Source organism: Anomaloglossus baeobatrachus, chromosome 1, assembly GCF_048569485.1.
Source record: "Anomaloglossus baeobatrachus isolate aAnoBae1 chromosome 1, aAnoBae1.hap1, whole genome shotgun sequence".
NCBI lineage: Eukaryota > Metazoa > Chordata > Amphibia > Anura > Aromobatidae > Anomaloglossus > Anomaloglossus baeobatrachus.
The window spans coordinates 270,459,863-270,484,115 of NC_134353.1; positions in this window are offsets into that span (position 1 = coordinate 270,459,863).

Here is a 24,253-nt window from a genome sequence, read left to right on the forward strand (position 1 = left end):
GTGGAGAAAAAAGTGGAGAAAAAGTGGAGAAAAAGTGGAGCATAAGAGGAGAAAAAGTGGAGAAAAGGTGGAGCATAAGAGGAGAAAAAGTGGAGAAAAAGTGGAGAAAAAGTGGAGAAAAAGTGGAGCATAAGAGGAGAAAAAGTGGAGAAAAAAGTGGAGAAAAAGTGGAGCATAAGAGGAGAAAAAGTGGAGAAAAAAGTGGAGAAAAAGTGGAGCATAAGAGGAGAAAAAGTGGAGAAAAAGTGGAGAAAAAGTGGAGAAAAAGTGGAGAAAAAGTGGAGCATAAGAGGAGAAAAAGTGGAGAAAAAAGTGGAGAAAAAGTGGAGCATAAGAGGAGAAAAAGTGGAGAAAAAAGTGGAGAAAAAGTGGAGCATAAGAGGAGAAAAAGTGGAGCATAAGAGGAGAAAAAGTGGAGAAAAAGTGGAGAAAAAGTGGAGAAAAAGTGGAGAAAAAGTGGAGATTAAGAGGAGAAAAAGTGGAGAAAAAGTGGAGCATAAGAGGAGAAAAAGTGGAGAAAAAGTGGAGCATAAGAGGAGAAAAAGTGGAGAAAAAGTGGAGCATAAGAGGAGAAAAAGTGGAGAAAAAAGTGGAGAAAAAGTGGAGAAAAAGTGGAGCATAAGAGGAGAAAAAGTGGAGAAAAAGTGGAGAAAAAGTGGAGAAAAAGTGGAGAATAAGAGGAGAAAAAGTGGAGAAAAAGTGGAGAAGAAGAGGAGAAAAAGTGGAGAATAAGTGGAGAAAAAAATGGAGAAAAAGTGGAGAAAAAGTGGAGAAAAAGTGGAGAAAAAAATGGAGAAAAAGTGGAACACCCTTTGGTACCTTTCATGTGGCACTAAGGGGTGCTTAGCTTTGTATTTAGCCAAAAAAATGAAAAAAAAATGACGTAGGGTTCCCCCTAGTTTTGTAGCCAGCTAGGATAAAGCAGACGGCTGCAGCCTGCAGACCACAGCTGGCAACCTCACCTTGGCTGGTAATCCAAAACTGAGGGCACCCCACGCTGTTATTTTAAATTAAATAAATAATTAAAAAAAAAAACACGTAGGGGTCCCCCAAAATTGGATCACCAGCCAAGGTAAAGCAGACAGCTGGGGCCTGATATTCTCAGACTAGGGAGGTCCATGGTTATTGGAATCTCCCCAGCCTAAAAATAGCAGGCCGCAGCCGCCCCAGAAGTGGCGCATCCATTAGATGCGCCAATCCTGGTGCTTCGCCCCAGCTCATCCCGCGCCCTGGTGCGGTGGCAAACGGGGTAATATATGGGGTTAATACCAGATGTGTAATGTCACCTGGCATCAAGCCCTGGGGTTGGTGAGGTCAGGCGTCTATCAGATACCCGACATCACCAACCCAGTCAGTAATAAAAAAAAATAGACGACAAACACATTTTTATTTGAAAAAACACTCCCCAAAACATTCCCTCTTTAACCAATTTATTAGATTGAAAAACAAATCCAGGTCTGCTGTAATCCAAGGGGTTGCCATGACGATCCACACTGTCCCAGTCAATGAAGAGCAGGATGTTCCCCATTGGCTGGGAGAGCAGTGCAGTGACCTGAGCTAACATCAATGGGTCAGCCCAGGTCACTGCAGGGGATGACAAGTGCTGCTGTCAGCGAGGTACATTACCTGCGCTGATCTCCAGCACACTGACAGCCCCTGTCACTGAGGTCAATGACCGGCGCCTTCACAGCAAGTATCGCGAGAGGTCCGTGACGTCACCGCTAGTCAGTCTCGGGTCGGAAGCGAGAGGTGATGTGACAAGCGGCGGCCATGGAGGACAGTGACAGCGCTGAGGTCGGGATGGCGGGACTTCATCACCGCAGGTAAGCCGAGCGGGGGGGGGGGGGGGATGTGTGTGTGTGTGTGTGTGTGTGTGTGTATGTATGTGTACATGCCGCAGGCAGGAGGGGGCGGAGTGAGCTTGAGCTGAGCGGGAAAGTGTGGGCTTCCTGCACGTAACTAAGATAAACATCGGGTTACTAACCAAAGCGCTTTGCTTGGATACCCGATGTTTATCTTGGTTACCAGCTTGTGGCAGGCTGCCAGCGATGGCTCCTGCACACTGTAGCTGTAAAAAGCCCTGCTTTTTGCTGCTAGAACCGTTCTCGAACATATCTAGAACTATCGAGCTTTTAGCAAAAAGCTCGAGTTCTAGTTCGATCTCGAACAGCCCAAAAATCACTCGAACCTAGAACTGGAGAACCACGAACCACGAACCGCGCTCAACTCTAGCAGTGACTTCAGTAACTTAAGTCACTGTGTGTGAGAAGTTCCAGCTATCGCACTGACCAGGAGTGACCTCTAAGAACCAGGCTAGAATTTCTCATGCTCTGAGTTGCAGAAGTCACCAAATGTTAGAAACTCCAGGTCTGGCGCTGACCTGGAGTGACCTATGGAGTCTGATTCTCTGAATGTACTAATAGATTACACTGCCTGTACACTGCTGGTTTTTGACCTCTATGCATAGCTGTGTGATGCAGTATTAGGTTTCAGAGTTATTCACACAGCAAGGCACGCTTAACACAGTTTTTTTTGTAGCTTGAGCTAATAGATTACACTGCCTGTATGCACCCCTTTTTTTTTTTTTTTAGATGTGTAGCAGCTCCCTCATGCTGCTCAGTGTCTATCCTGGGAATCCAAAGCATTTATTTTTGAAAAATTATTGTTCAAAGCAATCAGCTATGTCTGAATATGACTGTTTGAATAATGGAATAAGACTCTGTTTCCATTTTTTGGTTTGGTGGTACTGTGGCAGTGATGAAGAGGGGATGTGATCACGCTTCAGTAATGGAAGTAACCATGGCACTTTGACGTAGTAGCAGGAATCCAGCAGTATGGCGGCCCAGTAATCAGCACTGGTAACAGTCAGTGAAACTTGGCGGTTACTTGGTAGTCATTGAAGGAAGGATTTACTCCACTAGCCACACTGACCAGAGGCAACAACAAGCTGTCATCAGTTTGAGGTGTATTGCAGTTTAAATTTTACAGATTTCCCCCCGTCAGAAAACCTTTTATAAAAAGGCCCCCAAAAGCCATTTTATCCAGTTGACCTTCACAGCCAAGATTGCCCGAGATCCTACGCTCTTGCACAGTACTGTAATACAGATGGTTTTCAGAGTTCTACAACACTGTTCCTGCTGCACTGCACTTACAGGTTTGTGATAGCTTAAGCCCATAATACCTGGTGCACAGTGAATCCTTTTTTTAAAACACGAAAATCACAGACCCGGCTACAAACTGGCAAAAAGTAAAATGTTACTGAAAACTCAGGTTACAGACTCTGATGAGAAGTGGCGACAGAAACTCTTTTCCAAAAAATTAAGGTTACAGACTGTGGTGAGAAGTGGCGAGAGGTTGTTTTTACAAAAAATTAAAGCCACATACCTTGGTGAGAAAAGGCATGAGGTATATTTTTCAAAAAAATTAATGCCGCAGACCCTGAGAAGTGGTGAGAGGTAGCTTTTTCCCAAAAATTAAGGCCGTAGATCCTGGTGAGAAGTGACGAGAGTTTTTTTTTTGGTGTGTTTTTGTGTTTTGTTTTTTTTAAATTAAGGCTATAGACACTGTGAGAAGTGGCAACAGGTAGTTTCTCCCAAAAATGATGGCAACAGACCATGGTGAGAAGTGGAGCAAGGTATTTTCTAAAACCACAGACCCTGGTGAGAAGTGGCAAGAGGTATATATTTAAAAAAATAATGCCGTAGACCCAGCTGCACCATAGCGACAAGTAGTGAAACGCCCGCGCCGGGGCTTGCAGGGCTCGCACGGTCACCGGGTCGGTGGTATTCGGGGTCAGGCTGTGAGTGGCCCGACCCGGCTTCCGTGACCCGCGGCGGGTTTCAATAAAAGGAAAGTCCCAAAGTCAGTCCGGTGTTACAAGGGGGATGGAAGGAGGGTAACGGGGTTCCTGGGGAGCTTGCTATCTCTCTCCCCCAGGAAACGGTACGGGATGGGGACGGGGGATGCTTGCAGTGCCACCCATGGTTTGCGGCCAGATGTTCAGCCGCCGCTGTGCAGTCTCTCTCCGGGGCAGGTGTTACGGGCAGCCGGAAGGAATCGCTTCCCAAGGGTGGAGCGGGGATAGCCCCGGGAGGTTAATGAGACCCAGGGCAACAGTCCTCAGGGACACCGGGGGCACAGGGCGGCGGCATTACTCACAGCAGTCACGGAGTGCGGTTCCAGTTATTCTTTATTAAAAGTCCGTTCCACATCGCACCCAGGGGCTGGTCCTTGCCGCCTGTAAACTCTGGTCGGTCCCGGGCAGGTAGGAGGAAGGGTCCGGTGGAGTGATCTGGGGTCCCTCTCTTTTGGTGCGTTAATGCCGTCCCCGTGGCATGGAGCATCTTGGGAACTCGCCGCTTCTCTGTCTCTCTCTTTCCCGGTGGCGTACACCCTAACCGCCTGCAGGTACAACGTTCTCAAAGGTCCCCAGTCCTCAGCTCCATTCCCTTCCTCAGATGTTATCCGCCCTGGCCTCCTGGCATCTCCTCAGCAGGGAGCTGTTCTGTGGAAGTCTGCACTCTCTAGCAGCCTCTGACGTTCTGACTAAAACTTCTGTGTGCTCTGCACTAAACTCACTCCTATTCATGCTCCCCTCCCCTTGGGTTGTCATGGAAACCTGCCTGTGTGCAGCCACCTGCTCATTAAGGAGACAGGATGAGTCATAGGCTCAAAACTACATGCTGCAAAAGCTATTAACTCCTTCCTACCAGTGTGATATGAGTGTGTGTGTGGACTTCACTCCTCCTGCCCGGGAAAAAATGGGGTAACATTTAATACCCTGTAACGACCCAGTTGCAGGGGCGTTACAGTAGGATTTTGGAATACAAGGAGGAGAATGTAGCAAACTATTTATTTATTTGGTTTTGAATGTGAAATTATATTTAGGGATTACTGTATTTTTTGAGTCTCCAAACCACTGGACATGGTATATAGAGTATTCGAATATCTGTTTGAAGGTGGTCTAGTTGTCTTACTAGTCAAAGATATGGACAAGTCAGGTGTAATCTATGACATTTGGGCTGGCACCCATCAGCAGAAGTGGTTAATCAATGCTTATTGTTTCTTCTTCTTGTTATAACTATTGTATATCCCAGGTACAACAACTAAACAGCTTTAGTCTTATTGTGTATCATTCAAGAAGCCCCGAGACAAATAATTATTTAACAGTATTGTGTCACACATGTTTGGGACTTGCTTGATTGGTCCATTGGAGCTCTAGAATGGTTAAAGCGCTGCCAACCTCAGCTTTTATTCAGGCTCTTATGATCCCTCTTCATTGACTTTACTATGCACTATGGTGTGATAGCTGCAAGGTATTATGCGGACAACCACAGGGACACACATAGGGAAATGTCAAACCTCTCTGCCTGATGCAGCCTTTGGCAATGAGTAAAACAATTGTGCATTGTTGGGGTGATTTGTACAAAATAGTTGTAAATTGAACAACTTAGTTGCCACCTGCTAATTTTATATTATTAGACTCAAAGTCAAGTTTCATCTAAATGACTTGCTTATCTCTAGTTACAAATGTTATTTTTTATCACTTTCCTGTCCATCAGAATCCAGAAATTAGGTGGCCATAAGTGAATTCACACAAATTGACTACCAAAACATTCCAATAAATTGATCATAGATCACAGTTATATAGATTTGTTTAGAATTGATTCCCTTTTTTCTAATTTTAGGACAATTAATATTTCACTGGTAATGCAATAAAAAATGAATCTTGATGGCAGTTAATTTTCCACATAAATAACCTTGCAATAGGTAAATTGTGATTCATTCTTGATGAATATCTGAAAATCTAACATAAGTTTTCTATTTTATTGCCGTTCTAAAAACATGAAAATCCAAAATATAACTAGAGCCATTATAACAGAAACATAAGCATATTTTAAATGTTAAAAATTTGTGTTCAGAAAATGAACAAACATTAAACTATATTTGAACAGTTTTAATTGTCTATAAATCTTATATTACTTATATTTATTTTACTTTTATATGTTGGTGTATCATATAAGATGAGCTTATTTATTTCTATTACTTTGAAAGTCTCTAGAAAATGATATTTTAAAGCACATTTAGCCATTTACTTCTCAATTCATGTCACATCTTTGAATTCGGCCATGAGCCAACATCTTTCATTTCCTACTCACCTCTGCAAATGGCTTTTAAATATTTAAACATTTACCTTTACTATTTTATTCCTTCAGGAGACCTGATTCTACAAGGATTGCAAAAAATGTGTTAAATATTTTTGAGGAATTGTTACTGCTCCCGTTACCCTTTCCTAGAAATAAATTGTAAGACTTTAAAATGTATGTTTTTACAATTTTTAATGTAAGAGATTATATGATTATATAAAGCGATAGTAATCAATATTTTTTTGTAAAATGTGATTGTACTAAGGAGTTACTTCAAAACAAGGCGAAGTACTCAGTGCACCATCTATCAATATGCCATGCACCTCCCATTATTTTGATTGACAGTGAGTGCTGCCTGAATCGATTCCCCAGCCCTACACATCTACACTAACACTACAGGAGCTGAAAAGCTGCCCACTTTCATCCCTTTCCACAGTCTGTGGTGCCCTCTTACTAGGCACAGTATCATGTAATAGCAGGTAGCTGTGTGATACTGTGTGAAGCGAGTGCTGCCAATGGTTGAGAGGGAGAAGAATGCACTCCAAATGACACTGTGTGTATACCGGGTTGACTTCTACAGTGTCATTGAGAACATACATAGATAGTTCAGGCAGCACTTGCTTGCATAGAGAAGCATTGTTAATAAAACTAAATGGAAGTGCACAGCATGTTAATTAAGGGATTGGATTGGTGAACTGAGCCCTAAGCCAGGGGTGTCCTAAGGAGACTTCACTTACATCTATAGCAGGAGTGGTGCACCTTTGGCCCACAATGATCTTCTCTGCTGCCCCTGGGGAAGATTACCTAGGACCGCAGTGCTCAAGCCAGCAGCTGCATCTTGCTGACTGCTGTCCCTTTAAACCCCAACGTATGCAGCAAGGAGGTGCACACAGCATTTACTAATAAACACTGCTTGCAAATACCATTGGTTCTCGCACTGGCCAGTGCCAGCCTGCTAAGGAGATACTTTGTGGGCACAGAAGAGGAGTGGTAGCATCACTATTCCCAGTACTTACATGCCTCCCAGTGCTGTTGTAACGCCTGCCTGGATCCACAGACTCAGACGGGCTGTAATTGACAGGCTAGAGGGAAGCTACTCACCAAGCAGGACCCCCAGAACACTGAAACCTTTTAACCCCTATACAGGGATTGGTAATTACACAGGGCCCTGGAGATCACTACCTGTGGAAGGCTGCAGTCTGAGAGAGTAGTCGTCAGGCAGGGTCAAACCAGGAATTGCGGAACAGGGACAGAATCGGCAGGCAAGGACATAATCAGAAATAAGCAGACGTCAAAACCGGATCGGGCAGTGAAGTACAAAAACAGCGGGCAGGAGAGTAGTCAGGAAACAAGCGGTAATCAGCACACAAAATCACAGAACAGGACGAAACAGGAGCCAAACTTTTCAGAACTATCTCTGGCAGAGGTCAGCCGACAGGAGGGGCATTAAAAAGGGTGTGGTGTCTTCCCATAGGCTGTAGCTGAATTATGGTACTTCATCTGGGAGACCCCCACCACCTACAGTCAGCCAGTGGCACTGCAGATCCCCAGGACACCCAGATTAGTGGATGAGCAGAGCCTGCACCCACCTTCACCGCTGGCATCAACTCCTCTCCCATCACAAGCACTATCCATGGCAGGAACACGGTGTCGCCTGGCGATCGGAGTAGAAGTCGATGAAGCGGACTCCGGTGGTGATGTAACAGCTGTGTGCCCCCTGTTGTGTATGCCACCCCCTAGTGCTGTGTCACCCCCAGTGCTGTGTGCCACTTCCCAGTGCTGTGTGGTACCCCCCATTGTTGTATGCAAACTCTCTCTGCTGTGTAGTCCCTAGTGCTGTGCACCCCCATCACTGTTTCCGTGCCCCCAGCCCTTTTTGGGCTCCCCAGCGCTGTCTGTGCCCCCAGTGGTGTCCATGCCACTCAGCATTGTTCATGCCCCCAGCTCTATCTGTGCCCCCCAGTGCTGTCCATGCCCCCCATTGCTGTCCATGCCCTCTTAATGATGTCTGTTCTTCCCCAGTGATGTCCATGCCTCCCACTGCTGTCCATTCTCACCCAGTGATGTCCATGCCCTCAATACGATCTGTGTTTTTCCAATGCTGTCCATGCCACCAATACTGTCCTTGCCCGCTAGTGCTGTCTGTGACCCCCAGTGCTGTCCATGCCCCCCAATGTTGTCTGTGTCCCCTAGTGCTTTCTGTGCTGCACAGCCATATCTATGCCATGCAGTGATGTGTATACACTCCAGTGATGTCTGTGCCCCCAGTGATGTCTATGCCTCTCAGTGATGTCTATGCCCCATCCCCTCCTGTGATGTATATGCCTCCAACCTCTTCAGTAAAGTCTATGAATGCAGCCTCCCCAGTGATGTATATATGCCTTATCCTCTCCTGTGATGTATAAGCCCCAGCCGCTCCTTTGATTTATATGTACACACATGTCTTCTGTGATGTATATAGAGCATTACCAGGGTCTTATGTGTGATGTATATACTGCAGCCTTCATGTCTCCTGTGATGTATATACAGCAGTCCCAGCATCTTCTATGTAATGTATTTGATTTAATAATCTTATTATCCTCACAAAGAGTTGACTGCATTCCAGACTTAGAAAAACCTTGAAAAGCAGTGGTGAGAAGCAACATGATCAATATCACCTAACATCACAGCCACACCAATGAGAAGCAGCTCCGTTAGGGGTCAGTTAATTAATTGTTTGACCAAATAAAACAGAGTAATTTTCAAGTTAATAATTTTGTCCAACTCCCAAAGGTTGTTAGAGATTTCCAAATGGCCTTTGGCAGAAAAATGGTTCCCCACCCTTGATCTTTAGGATTAAGAAGTTTAAATCTAGTTTCAGGGCTGACAGACTCCTTTTAGGCCTCTTTAGCTGCAAAATACATTAAAATTGAATAAACAAATTCACTTGTGTATCCTCAACTATATATTAATATAGTCTAATTTTATTTTTATATATATATATATATATATATATATATATATATATATATATATATATATATATATGTTAACTAAAACATATGAACATTTAATTTAATGAAATGTTCCTATTTTAATGCTGAAGCAGTTCTAGTGAATATTAAGGTGCTTTAATTGGATATTTTGCTAAAGAAATAATAGAGCATAGAAGATCAAGATGTTATACAGGTACCTTATATAGGACATTTGCTTTATATGTTTCAGCTTTTATACCTTCTTAAAAGTATGAATTTATGTCATCAACAGGTGAAGGATAGATGGATAAAAAGATCGATGGATAGATAAATAGATAAAAAGATAGATTGATAAATATCAAATATCAGTAACCTTTGCTGTATATGAATGTACATTTTGCATGTGGGAGTCTGTGTGTTTTCTTGTCATTATTATGTCACACTAGCAGCAAGCGAATGGCAAAAGGGAAGGGTAGGGAAACCCTGTGTCTAGGAAAGTGGGAGGTGGTGACCCCTGAGCAAACCTACCAGCATTCCCTTGGGTCCCTCAACACCCTAGATAGGTTATACACTTATGCACTGAACCGGATACCTGATTCTAGGTATCCCTTGTGGTGGTCCCAAAATAGGGAATAGGTAGGATGAGCTCTTCGTCAACCCCACTAAACACTAGAGAAGACACAAGGAGGACACACAAGGGGAAAATGCATGAACTACTTATCCACAGATGACACAGGTAGAAGTTCAGCAAAGTTTCACCAACAATACCACAGATAAGTACATGCCACCTGGTTGCAAACAGAGCTTGAATAAACTGAATAACATCACCAGCACAGGTCTAGGGAAGCTGTGAGTATTTAAGCACATAGAACATCCTGATAATCAGCAGCTGGATGGAAGGAGGGCTTTGCTGGTTCCTAAAGGGGAAGAGATGAAAACCCAGCAGGAAAGATACCTAAAACAATGAATACTAACAGCAGGAACAATAAAAAGTCCAGAAGCATTGTGTGCACCCAAGCTCTGTGACCTTCTATTGCCAGAAAGCACATGATTGTCTACCACATGTGAAACACACGTGACAGTACCCCTTCTTCTACAAGTAGTCTCCGGTCACTCAGGACCAGGCCTTTCTGGATGGGCAGCATGAAAAGAATAAACCAATCTTATGGCATTCATATCTGATACTGGGACCCAAATCCTCTGCTCTGGTTCGTAACCCTTCCATTGCACCAAGAACTGAAGGGAATGACATAAAAAATGAGAGTCAACAATTTTATTCATTTGAAACTCCAAAATACCATCAACCATGATTGGGACTGATAGCAAGGGGGATTGCTCCAATGGTTCCAAATACTTTTTGAGAAATGCCCTGTCGAGCACATTGTGGATTGTAGGCGCCTGAGGTAACTGCAGACAAAATGCTACTGGATTAATGATGGTGGTTATTTTATAGGGAAAATTTACTGGTGAAATAGCAGGCACTTTTCATTGCCTGCTCAAAATTAAACAGTCAAGCACATTTCTAGGTTTTGCTAGTTGTGCCTGCTGTAAATTTGCTAGTGAACTAGCTAAGAAGGTCTTGGCACTTTTCATTGCCTGCTTATAATTACATAGCAAACCACATTTCTATGTATTGTTCATTAGTAGTGCCTGCTGCACGTTTGCTACTGAACTAGCTAAAAAGGTATTGGCACTTTTCAGTGTCTATTTCAAATTACACAGTGAAACACATTTCTAGTTATTGGTACTTTTTAGTGGCTTCACAATATTGCCAACTCAGGCAGGAAATAAATAATTTATCCTTTGTGTCAGGTGTCAGATGTAAAACATCTGGTTGAAAGAGCAAGGGTACATCAACCATGAGGGGTAAATCATGATGAGGTTGTGGTGGAAGGGTGAATAGGCAGGGTGTTCAAGGTGTACGAATAGGAAGTACTGATTCCCAGACATAAGAGGAAGAAAGCATTTGTACCAATGCCCAAAAACTGTTAGTTGGATCCTGGCCCTGACGAAAGTAGGGTCCGAAAAAGACCTCAACCCTCATCAACTAACATTAACCCCCAGGGGTGGAGGTGATGATGATGAGACTCAGACACCTGAGGTGCACGAGTACTGCCCTGTGAGGAAGGAGGAAGTGTGGGATAAGATAGAGCATGACAATGAAGTTCTAGATCCCACTTGATGTGAACCCAGAGGCATGCTGCTGAGTAGCTCAGCAGATAATGAGGAAGAGTAGAAGGAGAAGGAAGGCTGAAATGTTATGTTGGCGATTCCAGCACAAACACATAGTGATGCAACCATGAGAAGCAGTGCATCCTCAGCCACAACTCTGCCTGTAGCCGGTAGCGGTTGCGGGTCTGCAGTTCTCTGGAAGGGTTGCCTAACCTCTGCATTTTTTAAAACCACAAAGGATGACCCAACTTTCATTATCTGTCAACTTTGTAAACAAAAGCTCAGTAGAAGCTAAAGTTCAAATAATTTGACTACTGCATGCATGAACTGGCACATGGGCAACAAACATACATTACTGTTGGAATCTTACTACACTAAAATGCGGACTACCAGGCTTACCCAAACCTCAGCCACCAAATCAACCATGTCTGCTGCTTCTTCCTCCTCCTGCATCACCGTCAAAACTATTCTCACACATGTCTCCGACTACAGAACCTCCACTTGTTTACCCGATACAGTTGGGGTTAGCGAGGGCCTGTCAGCTGTTATAGAAGTGACCATGTCTGATGTTTTTGACCCATGTGAGACACTGAGGCCACATCTTGTGTGTTGCAGGGACCATAACTCCCAGCTCTGCAAAGACACTATGTAAAAATAGGCGGGGGGGGGGCAATTGTTGCCACTAAAATGCTGTCTGCCTGAAAGGTTTTTAAATTTTAAGACTCCAAGATGGGTCTCCAAGTTGTGTCTCGTATGTACTGGCAGGGGTATGGGAGCATTAGCCCTACATCTGTCTCTCATTCACCTCTATATTTCGTATAACAGTAGGCTAGGAAGCTAATGGCTATGCCAACACAGTGGTGCTGCACTGTAAAACATATTTTTGCTGCTTTTGAAGCTTTTCAAACCCCCCTACGGGTGTTTTCTCTAACTTAGTTTTGGCCTCCCATTGAATCCCATGGAGTTCGTAAAGGTTCAGAGTTCGCTTCAGCGAACTGTTTGGCTAATGTAGCGTTTGTTTGGTAAGCCTCAGTGAGCCGAACTTTGAAAGGTTCACTCATATCTACTTGCAACCTCAATACAGGAATCAGTGTTACATTTTGATTGCGCAATTCTCATTAAGGAGTCAATCATGCACGCTCCAGCATCATAAGGTATTTATCACACCTGTCTCCTACAGTACCAGATGTTTTTACCTATAGCCATCTTCTATCCCTTTCCCTGACTATGTTCCTGGACATTTCCATTTCATGCCCTCATTTTTTTAAATCCCAGGGGTTCCTTATGAGCCATTTTTTATGAAAAATGTAGTTTCTCTACATTACCCTTACCATGAATGAACTTATTGTGAATCACGTTACAATAATTTATTATTGCATTAGATAAATTTATTAATTAATCTACAAATTGCTTATAGGCATTCCTCCCTTCTTTCATAGGATGTACACTTTTATAATAGGTGTTTTTTTATCAAATGATTATTTATAAGTCTCTATTACTGAACTATTCCCAATAACATATGGTACATAATCCTGTTGCCATGACCATTCATATGTGTCTGACAATCTGTTCCTACATAAATACCTCATGTCATGTTAATATATTGCTTATTCTTTCTTATTCCAGTCCTTTCAACCATCTACATTGTAATTTCTAGTACTGAAATTTAAGGGGTTCCCTCTAGGAATTATCCCCTTCATCTGTTTATCCATTTCTCATTATTATTTTTTTCCTCCCTTTTTTTCCGAGAGCCATCATTTTTTTTTTCAGTCAAGATAGCCCACCGAGCACTTTAGATCATGCTGTCAGAGTTTGACAGCACGATCTAAGGGGTTAACAGGTATGGATGCACTGGAGATCCACCAGTGGCTGTTAGGAACACATGTCTGATGATCAGATGAGTAGACATGTGAGGGAATAAATTCGGGCTTTCCATGCAAACCTGCATTAAAGGGACTGACAAGGCAAAGGACTTACCAGTATGTCCTTGGTTTTGAAAGGGTTAATATTCCTATAAGCAGATATATAATCTCATCTATCTGAATTTTGTATTTATTCTTCTTATGTCTTCTTTTGTAACTTACCACTTGTATTTATTTTAGAACACACCAAAGAATTTTCCTCTCAATTTGTATGATTTTCATTCACATTTCATACATCTATAAGGCATTCACAAATTTCTTTACATTTTATCCTCATTGGGTTATACAATACCATTGACATTGTGATGATTATATGAATTTCTATATAATCTTTATTATGTATGTCATGCATTTTATTTGAGATGTTACCATTATATATGATATTATTGTGTCTTCATCTTGGTACACCAACACACTTGTTCTTTTGTACAATGTTAGCAATTGTAAATATTTTTCTTTCTGCACTTATAGAATGTCAACCATATTTGTCTATTTTTTTCATGTTATGTATGTATTTGATACATTATTTTCTACAACTATTCTTTTATTACTATACACATAGATAAACCTTGATAAAGGCTGAACAAAGCCGAAACGTAGTTTTTGTCTCTATTAGAGATGAGCGAACCTCTGAAGGCTCGAGTTCGGTTTGGTTCGTTGAACGGAGGCTCCGTTCGACGAACGTTCAACGAACCTCTCGAACCCCATTGAATCCAATGGCAGGCAAACACAAACACATAAAAACACATTATAAATGTACATATACAAATGATAAACATTGCTATTACACTTACAGGTCCCCGCTGCCACAGCCGGTCAATAACGGAGATCACTGTTGCTATAACAACCCGCCTGTCAGCGGTGACGTCACCGCTTACAGCACGCAGCTTTTGCTCACTCACTGAGTGAATAGACTGCACGGAGAGCAGCAGCGTCTTCCTCCCATGCAGCGCTGTCTGATGTAGCAGAGTTGCATGGGTTGAAGGAGAAAGAAGACAGAAGAGCAGGATCGTGGAGGGCTGACAGGGAGTAATAAACATGGAGTCTCTAAGTTTGTCTGTGTATTTGTTTCTAGTAAAGTATTTTTTCTCTGTGTGGTGTCTTTTTTTTTTTTAACCCTTTATTGGAGATTCTTAATGGCTGGGTCAAACTTGCCTGACATTAAGAATCTCTGACTTAATACTAGCTAGTAAACCAAAGCTAGAATTAACTCATTGTTACCCAGCAAGCCAACCGGCTTCAGGGCTGCTGGAAGAGTTGGATACAGCGCCAGATGATGGCGCTTCTATGAAAGAGCCATTTTCTGGGGCGGCTGCGGACTGCAATTCACAGCAGAGGGGCCCAGAAAGCTCGGGCCAACCTGTGCTGCGGATTCCAATCCCCAGCTGCCTAGTTGTACCTGGCTGGACACAAAAATGGGGCGAAACTCATGTCGATTTTTTTTTTTAATTTTTTCATGAAATTCATTCCCTTAATCAGATTGAATCCCCATCGGGGTGGGATCATTCAGACAATTAGTTGATTAGGAAGGCTCTCCCCTAGAAGATACCGATCTTTTGCATTCATAAAAAAACAATGGTATATACGGGTTTACAAAAAGCACCAATACATAATGAAATAAAATGTGCATTAAAAACATTGATAAAAGACAATAAATGTGCATTTTGCCTCCATTTGGTGCAATGCATGTGTGATGCCATATTGGCAATATGGGGAGTGACTAAAAAACAGGAAGGTTACTGTTAGTTAAAAGATTTTATATGATTATATATTGATTTTATATCATCGCTTTTTTAATGCACATTTTATTTCATTATGTATTGGTGCTTTTTGTAAACCCGTATATACCATTGTTTTTTTATGAATGCAAAAGATCGGTATCTTCTAGGGGAGAGCCTTCCTAATCAACTAATTGTCTGAATGATCCCACCCCGATGGGGATTCAATCTGATTAAGGGAATAAGGATTCTCTTTTTTTTTTTTTTCCTCTTCATCCAGTTTGTGTATTTAAGATTTGATTTTCCTGCATTTTACTGCTACCTGAGGAAGGGGGAAGTTGTACCCCCGAAATGCGTAGTGGCATGTAAATAATTAATAAATCTACATCCCAAATAATCCTATCACTACCTTTCTGAGCAGTGCAGCGAAACCGTGCATTTTTTTTTTTTTCCTTGCATCTTGGTTTAGTAATGGGAGTGTTTGATAGATACCTCTTCATTACTTTCACCTGTGGTTGATGCCAGCTGACATTACACAGATGATATCAACTCCAAAAAATATTAGCCCGTTTGCCACCGCACCAGGGCAATCGGGAAGAGCTGGGTCAAAGTGCCCATTCAAGCGCCCAAGAAGCTTGATTCAAGTAACGAACTTTTGAGCATTTTAGTGTTCTCTCATCACTAGTCATGATGTTTTGTGGTACTTATAAGCATTTACCCGTATGCAATAACATCAAAAAGAATTAATTTCAGTCAACCTTTGACACTTCTCTTAGAAATATAATGTATGTTTGCTTAAAGTACGTATTTGTTAAAAGGTGACCTTTTGATTTGATTGTTCGGCTGACTTCATTGCTAATAAGCTAAAGGATTTTGTATCTAATGAATGCTGTGTATATAAATAGTGATAGATGGCTTATTAAGAATTCTACAAACACAGCATGGCCAACCCTGGTATGAAGTACTTGGAACTGAACCAATCTTATAGTGGAAGTTTTATTGATTACACAGAGACAGGGCACATTTTAATCATTTTTACAGCATTGCACTGCCGGAGGTACTAAAATCCATTAAACAAGGATTAAAAACTTTGTTTTAAACTGGCTCCTAATTTGTTTCTCAGTGTATAGTCAACATTGATGGTGTAAAATCAATCAGCTACTAGGGTGTATTAAAATTAACTTGTTTCATTTTAATCGCACGTATGCTGCTCTGACCCTGAACATGTCACCTATTCTTACAGCTAAATTGCTCCTCTTTTAGACAAGGGATTCATTTCTATTTATTGGATTTTCTTAATGTTTTTAAACTCTGTGACATATCCTAATCTTTTTTTCACATTTAACTTTTATAATCATTCTTTAAGTACTTGATTATCTTTTATTCTATTTTAATCAAGACACAAGTTATAAGCTGTGATTTTTATCACTGATGAAATGGATATATTCACTGACTTTTTCCCAAAGAAATTCAGATGATTTGAGCAGCAAATCTATTTTGGGCCACCCCTCAGTGCTCCATGTACAAAAGATAGCTGTTGGCCAACTGATTGCCTAGTCTTTCTGTGTTCACTATAAGAAATCCACTACAAAACTCTTCTGGAAATGGCTTATCTTCTGGAGAACAACAGAATCAACCTTCTAAAATCATACTTGTCAAATTCTACTATCCCTTGACATGATATGTCAGGGGAGAGTTGGGAGATTCCTAAATACATGAAGCTGATTCCACTGATATTAGTGGGTGCAGCCAACATTGGTATAGTGTGAGTTAGCTTTTCATCTTGGATGTAGGTAGAGATATCCAAAGATAATGGGCAACTTTATCAATACTTTCAAATTCGTCAACAGTGCAAGTTTTCATTACCCTTGTCTGGCTGTATTTACATTATTGTAGGGCCTATTGATGGGCAAGTACGCTCGGCACTGCTCAGTAGTCAATTGAGCATTGGGGTGCTTGGGCATGCTTCGTGCTCAATTGAGTACTGCAAGTGCTGGAGCTAAATGCTCAATCCAGTTCTCTTACCTGCCCTGGACACAGCCCTTTGCCATCACAGTCCCACAGCAACAGACATCGCCCAGCAAAATCAGGTCAGTTGTCCCATCAGTCTCCATAATGCAGGTGCATTCAGCATTGTTCGGCAACTTGCGATATCCAAATGTTTCCCCTTGCTAAAGTAACTGTGCGGTTAGTTCTTGAAAAGAGTGGAACGGGGAATCAAGCGGAACTAACAGTTACTTAGACCCGATATGAACATTTGGATGGTGCACATGAAATGGAAGTTGACGGCGATGTCAAATGCACGCTGATGATGGAGATTGTTGAAGGCTGAGTAGACGGAACAGAGGCTGCTGTGCCGAGCAATGTCTGCTGCTGTGAGGACAGTGCTGGCTGGGAGCTGTGTCCAGGGCAGATTAGAGAATGGGGAACTCAAACAAATATGCTCTAGTTCCCCAATGACTCCAATTGTGCTTGGTACTAGAGTCGAGTACCCGAGCATTCGGATTTGCAAGATTCGAGTACTGACCACCAGAGCATTTTTGTACTTCAATAGTAGGGACCTAAGAAAAAAGTCAAGAAGCTTAGTTGTGATGTAGTCAGATGTGCTCAAAAAAACACATGTAATCTATGCAGTTATTGCATAAATAAACAAACTTGGACAATGTGTTTTTGGAATACATGACCAAAATTTAATAAGGTCAATGTAACTAATGTAAAACACCTGTGGTAATTACCATTATAAACAACATGATATCAAAAGGAGTGCTGACTAACTATGATTGTTTATGCAAAAGATGTATACAGTCATCTGCAGGCTGTTTTTCACTGCTTCAACTACATCCCGACCATGTCACAGCTGCAATGTCTGGCTTTACTCTAAAGGGTACTTTACACGCTGTGATATTGGTACCGATATCGCAAGCTATCGTACCCGCCTCCGTCGGTTGTGTGTCATGGGCAAATTTCTGCCCATGCCACACAACATCACTTACACCCATCACACGGACTTACCTGACCTGCGACGTCACTCTGGCCGGCAAACCGCCTCCTTTCTAAGGGGGTGGTATGTGCGGTGTCACAGCGACGTCACACGGCATCCGCCCAATAGAAGCGGAGGGGCGGAGATGAGCGGGACGTAAACATCCCGCCCACCTCCTTCCTTCCGCATTGCCGGTGGATGCAGGTAAGGAGATGTTTGTCGCTCCGTCAGTGTCACGCACAGTGATGTGTGCTGCCACAGGAATGACAAACAACATCGTACCTGTCACAGCAGTGATGTTAAGGAAATGATCGACGTGTCAAAGAGCAATCATTTTTCACGTTTTTGTGTTCGTTGATCGTCGCTCATTTGTGTTACACGCTGCGATGTTGGTAACGGTGCCGGATGTGCGTTACTAACGACGTGACCCCGACGATATATCGTTACCAGTATCGCAGCGTGTAAAGCACTCTTTAGCCCATGATCACATAATGCATGTGCAATTTTACAGCGTTTTCAGAAAATGGTTTAAAAAACACACAAGGAACACATTGTGTAAACATGGCATAAAATGTTTTTCAGCTTTACGGACTAACCTGCTGGGTGACCTACAAATTTCTGCCTAAAATTTACATTTTTGCTTTCTTATCTAAAAATGTTCAATGGAATAGTGATCCCAAGACTTAGAAAAATTATGGGATGAAGGAGGTTTTGGTTGATGCCATCAAAAGTTCTGTTAGACATAAAAAAGTATGCTGGGACTCCGGATAATATAATGATTGTGAACCCACGGCCATCACCCACAATATGTGCAATAGAATAATACAGGGGAATTTAAATTTATCCTAAAATTAAGTAACCTCTTTCTGCATTTTTTCCCTCCAAATTATGTTTTCTGAATTGATGCATTTAAAGGGTTTTCTCACAAAGTATATTTTAATCAATAGATCTTGGAATAATCATAAGTTCCAAAATTGGCTATGATAAAAAAATGTTATTGTGATGAGATAATCTTATAAATGTGCCCCTGCTATGTACTGTGTAAGGGCTCACTTACACTAGCATTTAAATCAGACTATAATATCTTCTGTGTCATTATTTACTTGTCCTGAGGAAGGGGGCAGAGACCCCTGAAACGCGTAGACTTGTACTTCTTCAATAAATGACCTGAAAATTATTCATTAGATTCAGTGGTGATAAGCGCAGTGATGATCCTCGATTTTCTTTAGAAATTCCTGTTCCTATTTGACGGGTCCGCAGCTGTCTCCACCAGCCTCAATGCTCCATCAGGTGTTGTGACTGTCTCACAACATCTATAGGTGAGTGCACCTTACAATCCTCTTATTGTTGTTTATCGGTTAAAACCCTATGCACCTGTCTTTCTCCCACTACTTCTTAGATTCCTATAACATGAATGATGGCTTCTGCAGTGTTTCCAGCCATCTGGGTATATCATAAATCAAGTCAGTGACATATTATCTCCATGGCAGCCGGAGCGCCTACCTCAATGACTTGATTTATGGTTAGAGATGAGCGAACCTGAGGATTGAGGCTTAGGGTTCGGGCTCAGAAAATGATGTGAAAATCCCCATGGTGAGTATCGTGCTGTGCTCCTGTCTGTCTGATGCCCCGCATTGTCCACACTGTGGGCAGTGTTTGCTCATCTCGAGTTATAGTCTGAATTATAGTCAGAATTCTAATCTGTATTGTTTACGGAAAATTAAAAAAATAAATAAATAAAACAAAAAACACCACCCACCCACCTCTGGAAGTGTTTTGCTATGAGCCAAAAACAAAACACTTCCGGAGGTGGGTGGGCGGTGTTTGCATTTTTTTTATTCTCTGTGAACAATACAGCTTAGAACACTGACTGTAAGTAAAATTTTAGACAAACAAACACTACCAGCGCGGACAAAGCGAGACATAAGACAGACAGAAGCACAGCACAATACTCCCCACGGGGATTTTAATTTCATTTTCCGAGCCCGAACCCTGAGCCTTAAGCCTAAGGTTCGTTCATTTCTATTTATTCTATGCCCAGATGACTGGAAACACTGCCAAACTCTTATTCATGTGATTAAAGAGGCATGGTAATGTTTTACCTCACAGGAGCGGTGGCTGAGAGCCACTGCTATGTTGTTTGTATAATCATGTTTTCTTCTTCCAAGGGCCAGTAGCTGTGGAATGATCAGATCATGTCTCTGTATGGTCAGACACCGCCATTACACAGTACATAACAAGGGCACATGTATAGGATTAGCTAAGCACAGAAACATTAAAAAAAAACCATTCAATTGTGTGCCTTACTAGTATTCCAAATTGCATTTATTAAAATGTTCTTTGTTCATAGGACATATTCTTGTATATTAATTCCATGTGTTGTCAATGTGGAGAATTGCAGCAAATGCTAGATTCATTCATTTTTTAGATTAGATTCACCCATAGGTTTGAATAGGTTACCAATAGGGATGATCGAATATCACAAATATTCGGCAATATTCGGCTTTGCGAATATTCTATATTATATAGAATCTATATATTATTCTATATATATAGAATCTATATATTATATTAATAATATATAGATCTATATATTATTATATATTCTCCGCTATGCGAATATTCGATGCGCAATGTAAGTCTATGGGAAGCCCGAATAGTTGCTATTCGGCAAATATTCGGGTTTCCTATAGACTTACATTGCACATTGAATATTCACAAATAGTCGAATAGCGGTGACCTCTTTATCGAATATGGGTGTAGCCGAATATTTGAGGTATTCGATCATCCCTAATTACCAATAAAAATGGTTGCTATATAGACACCATCCGTATGGCACCAGTTTATAGTGGATCAATAACAAAGAAAACATAAATTTTATTGGGCCATATGATATATTAAAAAACTAATGTCATACTGGTATCAACAAGAAATACATCTTCATATGCTCATGTGGACTAACCTTAAAGATGAAGAGCTTCACAATATATGATGTAATGTGCCTCATTGCACAAAGAAGGGTGTAAAGTGCAGAATCTTAATAAAAAAAAAAAGTTAACATTCAGACAGCAGATATGCTTGGAAGTATTTGCATTCAAATAAGGAAAGTAATGCAATTATTTATATTAATTCATTGCCTCTAATAATGCTCTTCAATTATTATAATGGAATTAAATTATAATTCCTTTGCTGTTCCTTCAAGCAGAACTGGTAAATTAGGTTACTGAATTAATTAAACTGGAATATCTGTGAATGAATTTTGTATATATTCAGCAAACTGCAGGGGAAAAAAATTGTGTGTCGGAATATCATTTTTCTTTCTTTCCATGTAAATATTCTAAACATAACATTTTATTTGTATACATTTTTGAACATTGCCTATGTATTTATGCAACTAAGTTCCCATTGTTTATATTCCACTAGTAAAATATAATTTACTAGGACATGTAATTACATAGGGTCTTAGGCATAGAAACTACATCTATTCCTTATCCAACATTAAAATTAATTTGACAAAGTTGATATTATACAGAAATGTAAAAAATTAGTCATAGATTATGGTAAACCAACTGATTTCTGTGCACTCCCATAAACAATATTAATCACCTACTGTATCGAAAGGTTCGTTATAATGACTGTAAATCAGACTGACAGGACTGATAATAAGAAAACATTTGCCAAATTATGTAAATAGAGAGTGTAATGTATGGTTAGTGTCTCATTCACTTTCTACGGGACTGACAGAAGTTGCCAAGTGCTAGGTCAATGATATTTACCCTTTCTCGACATATGATGTACAAATATGTCATATGTCATGTTTTTGTCTTTGAAGCAGGCCTAGAAGTTGAGCTTGTATAATTGCCGACAGTAATATTCCACCATAAACTGCCTCCAACAGAAGATAATGGAGCTGAGCTGCACCTGCTGCGAACTCCTTAAATGCCAATATCATTCTCTGTCATTCACAGTGAGTGGAGCGAGGGTTGTGTTGTTCCAATTGAGCATTGGTCATGCCACAACACAATTTCGGGGATCCAATGGGTGGCCACTAGTGATGAGTGAAGTCGTGGATATTCAGGTTTGCCGAACCAGCACGGACTAAAAAAAATGGGTTTAGCAGCGAACTTGACCCTGAACTTGAAACAGATACCAAACTCCATATAAGACTAGGGAACCCGAACTTCTGTGTTAAAAAATTGTGTTAGTAAGGGCAAAGGGGTTGCAAAAGAAAGAAAGTAAGGAATAATGCAGGACAATTATATTTATCGACTTTCCCTTTGACTGTAACACTGCTTCCAGGTCCGTTCATTAGCTCTTATGTATATTCACTTCTTCCCCCGTCCACCATCAGTCCCAGCGTCTGTGAATGGTTAATACTGGACTGAAACGTCTGTTTTTCTAATTTTCACTGAATTCGCTACAGAACAAAATTCACCTTTTGCATTCATCATGGAGTGCCTGGCTTTACTTCTTATCTTCTGGATTTGGATCCTTCCGGTGCACCCCAACTTATACCAGGAGTGCCACTATATCTCATGTGAATGGTTACAGTAAGACCACGTCACCACCCTCTGTGACAGTGTCTGTGATTGGTTGGAATCACACACTATCTGCGTCCCTATAGTGGTGTAAAAATAAATAAATTTAAAAATGGGGTCCTTCATTTATTGATAACCAACACAGATAAAGCAGAAAAATTGAGTCTGTAGCCCTCAGTTGTATACATTATTTTATCTGTGTGTCAAAATATGAGGGACCCCATGTAGTTTTTTTTTAAATTATTAAAATAAATAATTTAAAGAAAACGATGTGCCGCACCACCCCCAAATCTAATTCCCAACCAAGATAAAGCTGACAGCTAGGGTCTGGTATTTCCAATCTATTGATGCCCATAGTTATTGGGCCCCCCAGCCTAAAAATAGCAGCCTGCAGCCACCCCGGAATTGTCACATCAATTAGATGCGACAATTCTGACACTTTACCCAGCTCTTCTGGACTACCCTGGTGTAGTGAAAATTGGGGTAATATAAGGGGTTAATGACAGCTGTGTTTTGTCAAAAATCTTAGCCGCCATTAAGCCCTGGATTAGTGATGGGGAGGGATCTATGAGACCCTCCCTATTACTAATCCAGTAAGTAAAAGAAAATAAACTCAAACACAAAGAAATATCCTTTACTTAAAAAAAGAAACAGAAACAACTTCTTTTTCTAATTTTTTTACCCCAAAACACCCAGATCCAATGTAATCCACATCACAACAATCTCGACTCTGTTACATACTGAAGTCACATCTTGTAAGAACATTAGAGAACATGACCGCCTGCTGAGGCTTCAATTGCTTCAATTAGACACTGACTAAGCAGCAGCTGTGAGCAGTGATGTCACTGAGTTTACCTGCAGTCACATCTTTATGTTCCCATAGCACCCCACCTGTGACTGTAGGGAAACTCACCTCAGGTAAACTCATTCAACTCAATGAGACCTGTATCTCCTGGCAGAAAACTGTGTTTTTTGCCAAAAAGTGCAGATTTGCTGCTGGAATTTATACACCAAATTCCTGCACCAAATCTGCCTCTCATGGCAGAAAACTGCATCTAAGGGCTCCGCCACACATCCGTGAAAAACATGCGTGTTTGGTCCGTTTCCGTGTATACTGGAGACACGGCCAAACGTGCACCAATGTTACTATATCTCAGCGGTTACAAATGCGTTTTTGGTTATGTCCGTTAGTCCGTCTCCATGATGCGTTTTGTGGGCCGTGTCTCACGCCAGCATGTCCGTTTTATTCACGCAACACGCAGCACGGACCCAATGAAAGTCAATGGGTCTGTGCGCACGTCCGAGTGACACGGACGCATCTCTGTTTGTTCCCTGTATGTTTTGTGTTTTTTTCATGTGATGTCAGTCTTTTTTCTTTTTATGTTTCGTTCTCTCCCTCAGTCCGTCAGTCGGTCTCTATGTCTGTCTGTCCCTCTAGCTGTCTGGTGGTCAGTTCCCCCCTCTCTCATACTTACCATTCCCCGATCTCCGGCGCGGCGCTGCACTGCTGTTATAAAAACTCCGGCGGCTTTTCCTCTTTTGAAAAAGCCGGCCGCCCATTAATCAATCTCGTATTCCCTGCTTTCCCCGCCCACCGGCGCCTGTGATTGATTGCAGTCACACACGCCCACCACGCTGAGTGACAGCTGTCTAACTGTACCCAATCACAGCAGCCGGTGGGCGTGTCTATACTGTGCAGTGAAATAAATAAATAAATAAATAAAAAAAACGGCGTGCGGTCCCCCCCCATTTTAATACCAGCCAGATAAAGCCATACGGCTGAAGGCTGGTATTCTCAGGATGGGGAGCTCCACGTTATGGGG